Source organism: Lolium perenne, unplaced genomic scaffold (assembly GCF_019359855.2).
Source record: "Lolium perenne isolate Kyuss_39 unplaced genomic scaffold, Kyuss_2.0 unplaced18, whole genome shotgun sequence".
In the NCBI taxonomy this organism is placed as follows: Eukaryota; Viridiplantae; Streptophyta; class Magnoliopsida; order Poales; family Poaceae; genus Lolium; species Lolium perenne.
The window spans coordinates 452,160-468,689 of record NW_027248976.1 but is presented as its reverse complement, the minus strand read 5'-3'; the positions used below and the strand labels follow the sequence as shown (position 1 = coordinate 468,689).

Below are 16,530 nucleotides of genomic sequence, written 5' to 3'. Positions count from 1 at the left end.
AGGGATGAACCACGGGGGCATCCCCAAGCTTTGACTTTTCACTCTTCTTGATCATATTGTATCATCCTCCTCTCTTGACCCTTGAAAACATCCTCCACACCAAACTCAAAACAAACTCATTAGAGGGTCAGTGCATAATTGATATATTCAGAGGTGACATAATCATTCTTAACACTTCTAGACATTGCACAAAGCTACTGAAAGTTAATGGAACAAAGAAATCCATCAAACATAGCAAAACAGGCAATGCGAAATAAAAGGCAGAATCTGTCAAAACAGAACAGTCCGTAAAGATGAATTTTTTAGAGGCACCAGACTTGCTCAGATGAAAATTGCGTACATATCTGAGGATCACGCACGTAAATTGGCAGATTTTTCTGAGTTATCTACAGAGAACCATACCCAAATTCGTGACAGCAAGAAATCTGTTTCTGCACAGTAATCCAAATCTAGTATTAACTTTACTATCAAAGAGTTTACTTGGCACAACAATGCAACAAAATAAAGATAAGGAGAGGTTGGTACAGTAATAACAACTTCCAAGACTCAAATATAAAACAAAGTATTGAAGTAAAATGATGGGTTGTCTCCCATAAGCGCTTTTCTTTAACACCTTTCAGCTAGGCGCAGAAAGTGTGAATCAAGTGTTATCAAGAGATGAAGCATCAACATTATTACCAGGGGTGTTGGGAGTTTCCTCAACAATGCATGTTATCTTATCTATGTAAGTTTCAGAGGCCAAACAAATTTTCGGGAACAAGCCAACCATAGTTATTTTCTAGAGCTTCATGCATTCCTAGGAGCTTACTAGGTATCGGTACTTTAATCTCCCCTCCATCATTAACATTATTAGTACTAGATTTTGATGCGCGCCTTGGTACGCGGCCCCCGTATCACACACCGATGATTATTTTGAAATATTATTGATAATAAGATTTTCTGGTATGATCAATACATGAAACAACAAACGGATCTCCAAGGCCTGTACCCAATCAGGGAAACATGGGACTATATTACAGCAACCAAGAGCTTATAGTTTTGTGAAGTGCAAAAGAAGGAAAGATCAACAAAAGTAACATAGCATTGTCTTCACAGGATATTACACATAATTTAATAGGTACTTGCACAACCCAAAGCTAACACTGCTGTAAATGGCAAGGTAAATTAACCAAGAATTTGAACCCTATGTCGTATCCTTAAAGAATGGTAGGAAACCAGCACTGTAAGATGTGGCAAGGAATCAACATCATCCATAAAACGGAAGCATCTGAAGAACCACACACATGCCAGAAACCATGCAATGATTGCCATGTAAACCTAGAGGAAAAGAACACAGAAGAAAAAAAGAGTAAGAAACAAAGCAAAAGGGGCAACTACAAAATCAACAAACTAATTCAGAGGATACCTTGCATATACCCATTCTCCAAATTAACACATGACAGGTCCTCCTTGCATATGGCCACCCTCCAAAATCCATACAATGAAAATAAACTGCACAGGAACTTAGGGAGCAACAACCGAAGTACCTGCATCTCAGCAAATAGGCAGTGTGCATCGAAACCTTCTTTCTTAGCATGGTCACCTCACTCATCCAAATCACCTCATGTGTCTACTTAAAAAGCTGACATATCTACACTAAGAATAAGGCAGAGAAACTACAACTACCAAAATAGATATACTCCTCTCAATCAAAGACAAAAGCAAAAGTCTGACAACCAGCAGTTAGGTAGATGACAACAGAAACAAATGCGCAATGCAACAATAATTCAAACTTCATTACTGAATCATCTAACATATTTGAAGGGAAAATACAACTTTCTAGGTTATCACAGAACAATGACACAAATAAAGACCGAGTGTCAAAATAAGACCGGTGAGAAGTAGCGTAGATTTAGTTTCAGTTAGGAAACCAGGTATCAGGTAAGATCCATCAATAGATTCACATGTGAATCTATATACAGGAAAATATGTTCAATCATTTCAGTCAGCTAACCAGGTATCGGGTAAGATCCATCAATAGATTCACATGTAGCAATGACATTAGTTCAGCTGAACCGCAGACTCCATTTTGGTACACCCATTGTATAGATGACCTTTTCCTTCTCAAAACGCTGCAATGAGATTAACCAAGGTGAGACAATAATACAATCAAAGAAATGGCTGAGCAAAAAAAACCTTAGATGGATACATAGCTAGATTAGTTTCAGTCATAAGTAAATAACACAACTATGGCATCTGTATGATTATTCTTACTGTGGAAACTGAAGCTACAATAGGAATTAACAAATTTCAGACCCACACCAGGCCATAAAAAGACATGAGCTTCTGTGCTACCATGTGCTCGTGCTCCCTCGGCATGGTTCACAGATGTGTAAAGCGTTGTATAGATGACCAATGGCACAACATGTCTTAGGACATAAACCGACGAAAATCAAAGCAGATTGTGACCAATATGGTTTTGTATGCATTCTAGTGAATCCTGAGTTAGATTACTCTGTTTTGAGTTCTAACAATATCGACACCATCAAGTATATCTCAGAAGGTCAAGGATCATTCATATCTCTATTAAAATCATGCCTCAAACTGGAATGTAAATCCATTCTTGATATTGCCATGTTGTATTCATGTACTAATTGACATTTGAGTTTTAGTGTTTCTAGCTGGTGTCCTACCTGATCAGTTACATCAACTTGCTGGAGCAGATTTTGTACACCATGAACCCAATTATGTTTACTGTTGCTCTCACACTCAATCAGACCCTGTGTTGTGCTCAAGCCAAAGCAGCATGTCTCTTGTGAACCTTTCGCGGGCTCAGGCCACTCCGGGACTCGCTGTAGATGCCATATACCACACCTGCAAGTATTTTCAAGCATCACGTCAGAACTCATGTTTTATTAACTCGTAATTTATCATGGCCCCGGTCATGCAAAACCCTTGGTAACTCGATAATAACACACTCTAGTCATGGCCAAATTAGGGAGCTTAGCGGTTTATCATACATCACAATAAAGTGAAAATATATGATCAAGAAAGAACCAACCAAACGAAGAGAGCTCTTGGTAATGCAGGTTTGGGAAATGAAATTGCTAAAAGCCTACTTAACTTGAAGTATCACAACTAATCACTCAGAACATAGGGAGAACATATAGGAAAATACGTATGGAACAATGAGGTCGACACAGTTCAGATATGTTTATAGAAGGCATTAATTCTATTGCTTCATGTCATGCACACAAAATTTCCATATCTTGATCATCCTTTCCTACCGAATCCACATATCAATGATATATTATAAGATGAGTAGGCGATTCGTCAAAAAAAAATTAGTCTAGTCCACATAGTGAGATAATATGAAAACACTAAGCAGTTACAGTATAGGAAAATGTCAGCTTAATCCCCTAGAGAAGGTATACATGATAATCAAGTAAAGAGAAATCATTCTGCTATATAGGATCCCAAACTCCATATATCGATGGCAGTATTAGTCGAGTAAAACCAAATTACTAATAGCGGAACTTTTAGATACCTTGGTTAACTAATAAGTAGAAAGAGCAAACTGGTCACATGTGCGCAAAACAGTTAAATGAGATATCCATAAACAGGCTATACAATAAAAATAATCGCACAATACTGTTCTGGCAGAGGCGAAATGTAAAGAACGGCAGCGTCAAAATTATTAAGATGGATGATCCTTATCGTATATGCTTCAGAACATGAAAATAAAACATGTACCCTTGAGTTGTGACTAACTCTGAATTTCAATAATAAAAGAAGGAAGATGGAAAAGAGGCAGATGGCAGAAGCTGCAGCAGTAGCACCATCATGTTCACCATATGTTTCAGTATTAGGTATATTATCTGACACATGTCTAAGAACTGACTATTAATTTATTTTTCCAAATTATTTTGGTGTACAATATATTTTCACAAGGAATAGCTAACCTAGCAATAATGCCAAATCAACAGGCAACATACCAGATGAGAATGAAACTGTAGCAAATAGGAGGATATAATCCTAGTGAAATAACATGAAATAGATGATTCTTGTAGCTGGTAAGAAGGAGCACATACATGTTTTCTTTGGTGTCTCTCTGCACTTGAATGAAGCAGGCATGTTAAAGGAACAGTAATCAAAAACCCACCTTATGAATCCAATATGAGTTGTGATCTTTTGTATCTCACGCAGTGAAGAGAATGTACAGCTGGGATTTGCTCGTTTCAATGTTCATAGCTTGCATATATAGCCTCTCTGGTGGTACTCTCGGATATTATTTTTCAATGAAGTACCTATAGCAACAACAAAAACATTTGAGATTTTTATCAAGCGCATGGTGTGCATTTGGAAATGAAGAAGGAACTGACCAGTAAATGAGGTGATGAACCTGACAAAATCCAAAGCATGTCAGGTAGATGAACACAGTAGCCTGGAACATCCAAGAAATACAAATCTTAGCTAAAATAAGATATTTATTTGGTTTTAAGAATCAGCATTGGATGTATACAGTAAATTACGGTAAGAAAATGCATAATCTTTAAGAATCAGCATTGGATGTATACAGTAAACCACGGTAAGAAAATGCATAATCTTCACGGCGGTTGCAATTAGGCAAGACATGAGATCAAAAAAAGATTGTGTATCTCAAATACGTGAACTCTACCATTGTAGGCTTACATACAATCACAAAAAGCTCACGTCACTCATGGAAATCAAACAAGAGAACAGCCAAGAGGGGGATGAAGCCATACATGTTGTCCACTCCAATAGCGAAAATTGCTTTGTGAGAAGATCACGTTGTGCAAAAGCTAAATGACCTCTTCTACAGCCTCTTCCCTGCATAAACTGATTCATAAGGCAGAGACGAACGCCCTGATAAGGCACATCTGAGAAAATAAAGGGATCGGCAGGGTTGAAGAAAGTGGGAGGAGGCCTTGGTACCGTGTTACTGGTCAAATGCTCCGCAGTTGCTAGCCCAATCACGAGCCAGGAACGGAGGACAATCTACTCCTCGTCGTTGTTAATCTCCAGGGCCTAGGCATCACAACCTGACAGCCACGACAGTGTCTAACAGCTGCTCCTCTTCGACATCCATCCGCATGGCCTAGGCGTGGGCGTTGTGTCCCATCCAATGCTGAAAAATTATGCAATCATCTTATTAACTACAATATAATTAGTGTCCATAGTTTAGCAACCCATCAAATTCAACCGTGTAGGAATATACAAAAGGACATGGTATGCAAAACATTAAGGTAGCCAGCACCAAGAGCTTTATAGTCAACTATCTTGTCGATCTAACAATTAGCAGGCTGCAAATCTCTTCAGACTTCTAATGTGTACGAACAAATGTAGTTCAAAAGATAGGCGAATCTGTACTGAATCCAAGAATTTTTTCCTTGGAATTTCGTCAAACACCTTCCTGTCATATCTAAAAGAATTTGCACAAACCAAAAACAATTTCAGGGCTTACCTCGAGGGGGAGGGGGTGAAGAAAGGGGACAGATGCACCTAGATAGATGTGGACTTCTTGATGCTGAGGACGTGGACGGTGGCGCCACCCACTCCCGCCGTGCAGCAGCCATGCTTCTCTTGTTATGAGCGCCAAGGAGGAGAGAGGTGAAGGGAGGGGCTGGCAGAGACGAACAAGGGACGACTCAGCTTGGCTCCCTATGGTGCGGTTTGGCTGCGGCCTGCAGGGGACGACGAGGTCTGAAGCCGTCACCGGCGCCGCTCGGGTCCAGCGCGAGGCGGAAAACTCGCAACGATACGAGATGGCACCCTCCGAGTGTCGATGGTGTGCACAGCCCCCGACTGGCTGGCGCGATTGACGGAGTGAAGCCATGGATGGAGACGACGGAGCTCATCACGCCGAGGAGGATGTCGACGGCGGCGTCGTGGATGGATCCCCTGCGGCACATCTCCAAGACGGAGGCCTGGATGCGTGGCAGTTGCTCTGGCTGGGAGTGGGGGAAGGCTGAGGAGGAGAGAGGAGCAGAGAGACAAGGGGGTGGCGGCGGCACGATGGAGATGGTGATTGGGGAGGAGCGCGAGCGACGGGATTGGGTGTGCGGCGGCTTCGGGCAGAGAGGACGCGCGAGGCGCTGAGGAGGAGGCGGCGTCGGCGCTGAGGAAGAGGCAGGGGCGGTGGCGCGAGCGCAGAAGATGGCCGGGAGGATAGCGAGGCGGTGGCTGGAGGCGGCGGCGGGCGGGCGCGGAGCGGAGGCGGCGGCTAGGAGCGGAGGAGGCCGCCAAACGAGAGGGGATTGGGGAGAGGAGGAGGCGTGCGAGGGATTGGTGGAGCGCTAGCGACGTCGGGCCGAGCGGGCTTTTTAGCGACCCATGGATAAAATGCGGAACCGAGCGAGGGCCTCGCTGCGTCAGCTCGATCTGACGGCCGAAAATCCAAACGCCTGTGAGAGCCCCTATGGGGGGCATCATATACACCTTTAGATACTTTATTCTATCAATGTCCATCTTTTCAAGGGTACTAGCAAAGTTGGTATAAGAGCCCAGCATCTTATATTTAATAAAGACCTTTCTAGCCTCTCTTGCTACACCACCAAATTCTTTAAGAAGGGTTTCTAAAACAAAATCTTTCTTTTCTCCTTCTTCCATATCACCGAGTGTAAGAAACATATGTTGAATTATAGGATTGAGAATAACAAACTTAGTTTCCAATATGTGTACTAAAGAAGCAACAGCAATTTCATAAGTAGGAGCAAGTTCTACCAAGTGTCTATCTTCAAAATCTTCAGCTGTACTAACATGAGTGAAAAAGTCTTCTATATTATCTCTTCCAATTATAGACCCTCAGCCTACCGGTATGTCTTTTAGAGTGTACTTAGGAGGAAACATGATGAAATAAACAAAAGGTAAATAAAGTAAATGCAAGTAACTAATTTTTTTGTGTTTTTAATATAGAGAATCCAAACTAGAAAGTAAATAAAGTAAAACTAGCAACTAATTTTTTTGTGTTTTTGTTTTAGTGCAGCAAACAAAGTACTAAATAAAATAAAGCAAGACAAAAACAAAGTAAAGAGATTGGAAGTGGGAGACTCCCCTTGCAGCGTGTCTTGATCTCCCCGGCAATGGCGCCAGAAAACAGTCTTGATGCGCGTGAGACACACGTCCGTTGGGAACCCCAAGAGGAAGGTGTGATGTGCACAGCAGTAAGGTTTCCCTCAGAAAGAAACCAAGGTTTATCGAACCAGTAGGAGCCAAGAAGCACGTTGAAGGTTGTTGGTGGCGGAGTGTAGTGCGGCGCAACACCAGGGATTCCGGCGCCAACGTGGAACCTGCACAACACAATCACAGTACTTTGCCCCAACGTAACAGTGAGGTTGTCAATCTCACCGGCTTGCTGTAAACAAAGGATTAGATGTATAGTGTGGATGATGATGTTTGTTTGCGAAGAACAGTAAAGAACAATTGTAGTAGATTGTATTTCAGATGTAAAGAATAGGACCGGGATCCACAGTTCACTAGTGGTGTCTCTCCCATAAGATAAACAGATGTTGGGTGAACAAATTATAGTTGGGCAATTGACAAATAAAGAAGGCATAACAATGCACATACATATATCATGATGAGTACTATGAGATTTAATCAGGGCATTACGACAAAGTACATAGACCGCTATCCAGCATGCATCTATGCCTAAAAAGTCCACTTTCAGGTTATCATCCGAACCCCTTCCGGTATTAAGTTGCAAGCAACAGACAATTGCATTAAGTATGGTGCGTAATGTAATCAACACAAATATCCTTAGACAAAGCATCGATGTTTTATCCCTAGTGGCAACAGCACATCCATAACCTTAGAACTTTCTGTCACTGTCCCAGATTTAATGGAGGCATGAACCCAACATCGAGCATAAATACTCCCTCTTGGAGTCACAAGTATCAACTTGGCCAGAGCCTCTACTAGCAACGGAGAGCATGCAAGAACATAAATAACATATATGATAGATTGATAATCAACTTGACATAGTATTCAATATTCATCGGATCCCAACAAACACAACATGTAGCATTACAAATAGATGATCTTGATCATGATAGGCAGCTCACAAGATCTAACATGATAGCACAATGAGGAGAAGACAACCATCTAGCTACTGCTATGGACCCATAGTCCAGGGGTGGACTACTCACACATCGATCCGGAGGCGATCATGGCGATGAAGAGACCTCCGGGAGATGATTTCCCTCTCCGGCGGGGTGACGGAGGCGATCTCCTGAATCCCCCGAGATGGGATTGGCGGCGGCGGCGTCTCTGGAAGGTTTCCCGTATCGTCCTCGGTACTGGGGGTTTCGCGACGAAGGCTTTAAGTAGGCGGAATGGCAGGTCAAGGGGCGTCACGAGGGGCCCAAACAACAGGCCGGCGCGGCCAGGGCCCAGGCCGCGCCGCCCTAGTGTGTCGCCACCTCGTGGCCCCACTTTGTTTCCTCTTCGGACTTCTGGAAGCTTCGTGGAAAAATAGGACCCTGGGCGTTGATTTCGTCCAATTCTGAGAATATTTCCTTACTAGGATTTCTGAAACCAAAAACAGCAGAAAACAACAACTGGCTCTTCGGCATCTCATCAATAGGTTAGTGCCGGAAAATGCATAATAATGACATATAATGTGTATAAAACATGTGAGTATCATCATAAAAGTAGCATGAAACATATGAAATTATAGATACGTTTGAGACGTATCATTTATCAACTTAATTGAATGCTTACTAAATGACATAAGAATAATATGTGCACTGGTTTTTCATTTTATTGATTACTTTTTGATTTTTATCCCCATTTGTTGAATCTTGGTCAAATCCTAGGTTTGACCAAGATTTAAACAAGTTTAAAACATGAATATGAAAAAGTAAGCCTGTATCGATCCTTCTTAGTCACTCCAAAATGAAGCTCGTGGGAGGTTTTTGAAATTTCCATGATTTTTCTGGTTTGAATATGTCTAGACCTTGTTTATCAACTTGAATGCTTACTATATGACATACAAAGACTATGTGCTTTGGTTTATGATTTTGTTGTTGAATTTTTATGCACATTTAATCTTGGTCAAATCCTAGGTTTTACCATGACTTAAACAAGTTTAAAACAGGAATATGAAAAAGTAAGCATGTATCCTTCTTAGTCACTCGAAAATGAAGCTCTTAATTAGTAGGGTTTTTGAAATTTCATTGTTTGAAACCAAAAACCACTTATCTTCACCATGCATGCTTGACTTCATAAGACGAAGTTTAGGGTTTGGGGTAGATACATGATTTTTCAGGTTTAATATGTCTAGACCTTGTTTATCAACTTAATTGAATGCTTATTATATGACATATATAAGATGACCTTGGTTTTTCAATTTTTTTGAATTTTTATGCCCATTTGAATCTTGGTCAAATCCTAGGTTTGACCAAGATTTGAACAAGTTTTAAACATGAATATGAAAAGGTAAGCATGTATGCTTCTTAGTCACTCCACAATGAAGCTCTTGGGAGGGTTTTTGAAATTTCCATGTTTGAAACCAAAAACCACATCTCTTCATGCTTGACTTCATAAGACAGAGTTTAGGGTTAGGGCTAGCCACATACATGATTTTTCTGGTTTGAATATGTCCAGACCTTGTTTATCAACTTAATTGTATGCTTATTATATGACATAAGAAGACTATGTGCATTGGTTTTTCATTTTATTGATTTTTTTGAATTTTATCCCCATTTGTTGAATCTTGGTCAAATCCTAGGTTTGACCAAGATTTAAACATGTTTAAAACATGAATATGAAAAGTAACATGCATCGATCCTTCTTAGTCACTCCAAAATGAAGCTCGCAGGAGGTTTTTGAAATTTCCATGATTTTCTTGTTTATGTCTAGACCTTGTTTATCAACTTGAATGCTTACTATATGACATACACAGACTATGTGCTTTGGATTTTGATTTTTTTTTTGAATTTTTATGCCCATTTGAATCTTGGTCAAATCCTAGGTTTGACCATGACTTAAACAAGTTTAAAACATGAATCTGACAAAGTAAGCATGTATCCTTCTTAGTCACTCCAAAATGAAGCTCTTGGGAGGGTTTTTGAAATTTCCATGTTTGAAACCAAAAACCACTTCTCTTCACCATTCATGCTTGACTTCATAAGACAGAGTTTAGGGTTAGGGGGTAGATACATGATTTTTCAGGTTTAATATGTCTAGACCTTGTTTATCAACTTAATTAAATGCTTACAATATGACATAAGAAGACCTTGGTTTTTCATTGTTTTTTTTTTGAATTTTTATGCCCATTTGAATCTTGGTCAAATCCTAGGGTTGACCAAGATTTGAACAAGTTTAAAACATGAATATGAAAAAGTAAACATGTATGCTTCTTAGTCACTCCAAAATGAAGCTCTTGGGAGGGTTTTCGAAATTTCCATGTTTGAAACCAAAAACCACATCTCTTCATGCTTGACTTCATATGACAGAGTTCAGGGTTAGGGGGAGATACATGATTTTTCTGGTTTGAATATGTCTAGACCTTGTTTATCAACTTAATTGAATGCTTACTATATGACATAAGAAGACCATGTGACTTGGTTTTTCATTTATTTTGATTTATTTTGAATTTTATGCCCATTTTTATGCCCATTTAAACAAGTTTAAATCATGAATATTAATAATTAGTCACTCCAAAATGTAGCTCTTGGGAGGGTTTTTGAAATTTCCATGTTTGAAACCAAAAACCACTTCTCTTCATGCATGCTTGACTTCATAAGACAGACTTTAGGGTTTGGGGTAGACAGCACGCGCCGACGCGTGGACGCAATTTATTCTCCGTCCCCCTGACATGCACTTGCCAGTGCCTTCAACAGTCTGACACGAGAAGTGAAGCTTTTATTGGAGCCCAGCGGAGAGGGGCTCCATTTCTCGAGCGGTAGCGAGGTGACATGCACCCCGTGTGACATGCGGCCTAAATCCAAATTGAAACATTGCGAAAAAATCTGAAATAAACCATGCACGTTCACAGCACATATTAAGATAACCCCTAAAAATTTCAGATCAAAATTCGAAACATACATCGAGAAACAAAAAAGAGAAACTCAGATGTGAATAGTCTACAGAGAAACTCAGATTTGAATTCGGGAACTATCATGACAGATTTCTCTTTTTTGTTTCTCGATGTATGTTTCGAATTTTGATCTGAAATTTTTAGGGGTTATTTTAATATGTGCTGTGAACATGCATGATTTTTTCCAGATTTGTTCGCAATGTTTAAATTTGAATTTAAACCCCATGTCACACGGTGACATGCAATAGGTGCATGTCACCTGATCTGCGGTGACGCTGGGGCTAAAAAGAAGACCTTTTTTTTCTCCATCAAGTCAATGAAAAAAATACCCCTTTTTTCACCTTGCGCGACATGAGGAGCAGTTCGGCCGGGGGAGTACTGTTATCGGGTCTAGTCGTCGCCCTCCTCCTCCCCACCTCATTTCCTCCACTGTTTCACATATTTTAGCTTCTATTTATGCGGTGCCGTGGAGGTGGGGGTCTGGTCGTCACCCTCCTCCTCCCCACCTCATTTCCTCCACTGTCTCGCAACTCCTTGATCTACTACTCCTATCCATATACATGCCACTCAAATGGATGTATTTGTAGATACATCCATTTTAGTGGCAGTTAATATGGACCGGAGGAAGTACAAATAATATGAGGCATGTTTTGGAGTTGGCCCTGTTTAGTAGAGTTTACATTTCAGAGTTTACATCTTTCCACCACCATTATTTTTGATTTATCTTGTCTTTTGTGCCCACCATTTTATCGAGCAGGGTTAATGCAAGATCCATAGCAAACTATCTTGTCACATTTTTTTGGCGGAGTGCATCGTCTCATGGCGAGCTAGCGACTTTGCCTACTAGAGTTTTTTTTTGTTGAACTACATTTTTTGGATTTTCCCATTTTATTTGTGCACAAGCTATGAGCCGCCCGCAATCCAGCACCATATATTGGCGGGATTTTCTAGTTCAATTGTTTTGTACTAGGATATTAGCAGGATGCTATCTTCTAGGGCTTTCATTTCCCCTATATCCAGCCACACCCACGGACAAGCAAGGGCCTCTCTCCCTACCTCGCTCCTAGTCCGTCTCGCTCCCTCTCAGTCCTCCATCCGGAGCCGACATCCACCACGCCGGAGCCAGCTCAGCGACGCCGTCAACCACACTCCGTCCGCTTCGTCGAATCTGCTTCCCCGACTCACTGGTTCATCGTACCGGCCAGCGAGATCGGTACACAAAGCGCCACCATGATCCACCGAACCAAACCGAACGGTCAACGCGCCACCTCCCTAGTCGACCAAGGTTGAAAACTTTGTCCGGCAGCTTTTGTTATGTATTTGATTTCCGAGACTAGTTTATTGCTTGCTTCCACTGCTTGTTATTAGCATCTGTTTTTTTTTTGTAATGCCTGCTAGATATTCCACTCGAGAATGCCTACGAAGAATCTCGGAGGAAAAATATCTTGCAGAATAAGATAATTGCAGCCTCGATCGGCATACTGTGGAATGGGACAAAATCACCGCACCCCAAGTCGTTGCCGAGATTTTTCACCCGTGTGATGTGCGGCCAAAAGGACGATCCCGTGGGGCTGGTGCTGAAGAAGGTATTTAGCCGCACTGCTCAAATTTCATATGTGTTGTTTGCTGATAGATTTGATGAACTTTGATTTGCAGCAGCTAGCCACTGCTCATGTTCCTAACAAAGACAGTGAGCGCGCCAGTGATGCAGACATTGGTAGAAAGGAGGCGGGATTTGGTCCTATTGTTCTAGCAAGCAATCATTTGAGGGGCCACCTAGGATCAGCACATCTGGATCCTCCTGAGCTCAACATTAAGGAGGTAATTTTATAATAGTGTTTTAAACAAGACATAATCTAATGTACTGAAAGAGATCAAACTGTCAACAGGAGTGGAGTGGTATAGATGGTAGAGATATAGATATAGATTTCAGATTTCCTAATTTTTTCTTCAAAATAGGGTCGCCCCGGCCTCTGCATCCAAATGATGCACCCACCCTTTTATTGCAATGTTTTAGACTCCATTGAAGGTTTAGAAACTCATGGGTTGCTCAAAGTGGTGACATGAATCAACCAACATATTTCCTTTTAATCTGCTGATTGATTTAATGCATGGCAAATCGCAGAAGCAAGTGACTGCTCATGTCCCTGCCAAGCAGCATTGTAGCACAGATGTCCAGAGTTCCAGTGATGCAAACATTTGTAGGAACAAAACAGAAGGATGTGGCACTGGGGAAGCTAAGATTAGGCGTCTTCAAAAGGACTTGGATGTGGCCACTTGGCGGAACAAAGAAATGAACCGAGGATGGAATTCTACAATTCAAGATGGCCTACATGCTGTTATTGATCTGCAGAAGCTAGTGGCTGGCAACTTGGTTACCGCTTTGGCTGATGCAGATGTCCATGAGATCAACTGGACGATCTTGGAACAAGTGAAAACACGAGCAGAAACTCTGCACTCATCTTTGCAGGTAGATGATTTTCAAAGGGTGATGCAAGAGCCGCTATATGAATAGATTGTTGTTTCAGTTGATGATGTCCCTGGTTCCTTTGTTTACTATGTGCTGGTAGTACTTAGGGGAACTAGCTTGTACAGGTAATTATTTTCCGATAAAGTTGTACAAGTAAATGGCACATGCTTCGCATGTTTGACCAATTAAGTTAAAAAGCTTCACAAAATCCTGCTATCATGTAGGCGGGCTTGCATTGGCTTTCAACCCAAGTGACTGTTGACTGCAATGTTTAATATGTACCCCTCTGTTGCACTTAATGTTATCCAAGCCCTTGGGCCCCCCTCCTTTGTTAAAAAAAGATCGAATTCTTATTGCATTGAAGTTGTTTCACTAAAAAAAAGAGCTCTCACGTGCATGGCACGTGCAATTTACTAGTATATACTACTACTAGTAGAGATGTTACACCTAGACATTAGAGATTTGTTTGTTTTAAAGATATTTTTAATTTTGTACAAGATGGAAAATATAACTTTAGCAAATTCCTAGTATTTTTCATGGTCGATGTAAAAAAAGTATTTTTCATGGTTGATGTAAAAAAACAAGTTTTTTTCATGGTCGATGTAAAAAAAGAGAGAAAACATGTCTCATAAAAAGCCTTATGGTTAGCACAATTTTTTTACGGAGTAACTCTTTTTTACATAGCCCAAATTACTATTCGATTTTCCATTGAAATATTTTATGTGTATATAGCAAGCGAAGAAGTACACATGCATTTTTCGTTTTATTCTTTCTTGACATTTCAAAATGTATAGAAGATGAATTTCGAAATAAAGAGACCATATGCACCCAAGAACCAACAAGCATATCCCCTTGACCCCGAACCTACTCAGGGCCCTTTAGTTGTGGGTTTTTTTGGCTTTTTGGCTTTTGGATTTTGGAAGCCAAAAACAAAGATCCTATTCTTTTGGCTTCTAAATAGGTGCTTTTTTGGCTTTTGCCAAAGCCAAAAAGCCAAAAAAAATCCACAACAAAAGGGCCCTCAGCTTCAGACCTGGGATTTCGTAGGCTAGTGTTCCACAGTTTTCCACCAACCAGTAATAATTTCAACTCTGCCCCAAAATTCCCGCCGAAATCCCCCCCGCTTCCAAAATTCAAAGCGATGTGAAATAAGTATAGTGCCGATCTTATCCTCCCGGACCGCTCAATTCAGACCTATCACCGGCGGCGCCGAACCCCGCATCTCTCTCTCTCACGCTTCCACCTTGCATGACCCACCGGATCATCTCACACGCCGGCGCCGGCCCACTGTCCCATTCCCACACCAGCACTACTGCCTTCTCATCAGCCACCGTAGTGACCGATGACGTTCCACCGTCTCCCTTGCTTTTTAGCAAGCCGGAGTAGCTTCCACCTCCCCCCACCCCCACCGACGACCACTGTACCATACGAGCTCCTCCGTAGCCGACTTCCACCGCCGCCTTGTCAGCGACATTCACCATCGCCGGGTTCTCGTATCTTAATCCCCGACTCCTTTCGTCCACCGGACTGGAGAGATGGGTACACAAAGGGCCTCCATTGTCCACGGCAGGAAACCAAAGCGTACACGTGCACACTCCCAAGAAGGTTGATATGGCCGCTTTCCTTATGCAGGTGATTTCGAAAAGTATTTTTTTGCTTACTTGCACCGCCATCTCATTAGCATTTTTTTTGTAATGCATGCTAGATATTATTGCACTATAGAATGAATTAAAAGAGGAACGGAGACGGAAGATATGTAGCAGATTTGCAAGCCGTGTGGGCACAAACATCTGTAACGTTATTGCCTCTAGTGCAAACCTTAACAAAATCGGAGAAGAACCCTTTCCCCTCCCCAAAGATAAAGAACAATGTTATGATTCACAATTTGATCCTGCTGAGCCTCTTGGAGAGCTGACTCAGGAAGATGCCTTGCCTGACCATTCTCCTCAACCCCACCAGGTGATTTCTGTTTTTTTACTTGGAGATATCTGTTGCAACTTCCATGTGTTGTATACTTGTATCCTGAATCCCACCAAACATGTTCACATGCCACCTCTAGGTCTCCTTAACGCATCATATATATGTTTCAGCATGCACGTCATCCTTTACTGTTCTTCATTCTATTCCATTTGCATATCATCATATATGGGACTTCTGTAGACTGAAATATCGTTTATGTGTGCTAGGAATCTGCAGCTTCAAGTAAGAATTTTGCAGGAACCACCAATGAGAGAAGACCTTCCAACAGGTACCTGAATCGGTGATAGAACAGCTGCAACCAAAAAAGAAATCTGCTTCTGCTACTAGACAGTCTCAGCGATTCATGGCACTAGCTGAAGAAAATAACGCAAATGCTAAGAGTACTGAAATAAAAAAAACGTGGTGAACACCCCAAGCGGTTGAATCAGCCACATGTTACCAATCCAGTCAACCAGCGACAATCGGCAGCAGAACCAGTTTCCATAGCAACTTCTCAGCCACAATTGGCAGCAGAACCAGTTTCCACAGCAACTTCTCAGCCACAATTGGCAACAGAACCAGTTTCCACAGCAACTTCTCAACCACAATTGCCAGCAGAACCAGTTTCCACGGCAACTTCTCAGCCACAATTGGGATCAGCAGTAGCTGTGGTAGGAAATACTGCCCAAGGACACACTGTACCTGTCCCAGCTGACACAACCACAACTGGCCAAACACTGCTAGCACATCAACAAACTGTTGATGATCTCCCACTGACCCATATTAGTCCTGCCATAGACAACTCCCCTGAGGATGAGCCCCACACCGAAGAAGGTACATTTTCCAATGCTTATAGTTTCATTCTCCATTATAAAGTTATACTTTATGATAGCTTGATGTAATGCTTAACTTTGTAGTTGCACCACGATCAAGAAAAACGAGGGGCCCAACAGTAGGGAAAATGTTTGTAGCTAAGCTTGCTGGGAAGGAATCAAGATTTCGCCTTTCATCTATCGTAGGTGGCAGAAGGCCACTGGACCCAGAAGAATCTTGTAAAATA

General features: G+C 41.6%; 1 long non-coding RNA gene across 4 annotated transcripts; it reads right to left on the bottom strand.

Annotated features, from left to right (window-relative positions):
- Positions 1-1,017: 1,017 nt before the first annotated feature.
- Positions 1,018-6,296, bottom strand: LOC127321050 (uncharacterized). Of its 4 annotated transcripts, none has more exons than XR_007863805.2 (8): positions 5,465-6,296; positions 4,936-5,128; positions 4,746-4,830; positions 4,362-4,423; positions 4,071-4,286; positions 2,673-2,853; positions 1,406-2,111; positions 1,021-1,317 (listed from the first exon to the last, which is right to left on the bottom strand). It is a non-coding gene; the product is annotated as an uncharacterized lncRNA (long non-coding RNA). The 4 variants fall into 4 exon arrangements; XR_007863806.2 differs by having other exon boundaries at positions 1,022-1,317; positions 4,142-4,286; XR_007863804.2 differs by having other exon boundaries at positions 1,018-1,317; positions 2,673-4,286; positions 4,746-4,839.
- Between the last annotated feature and the right edge of the window lie 10,234 nt (positions 6,297-16,530).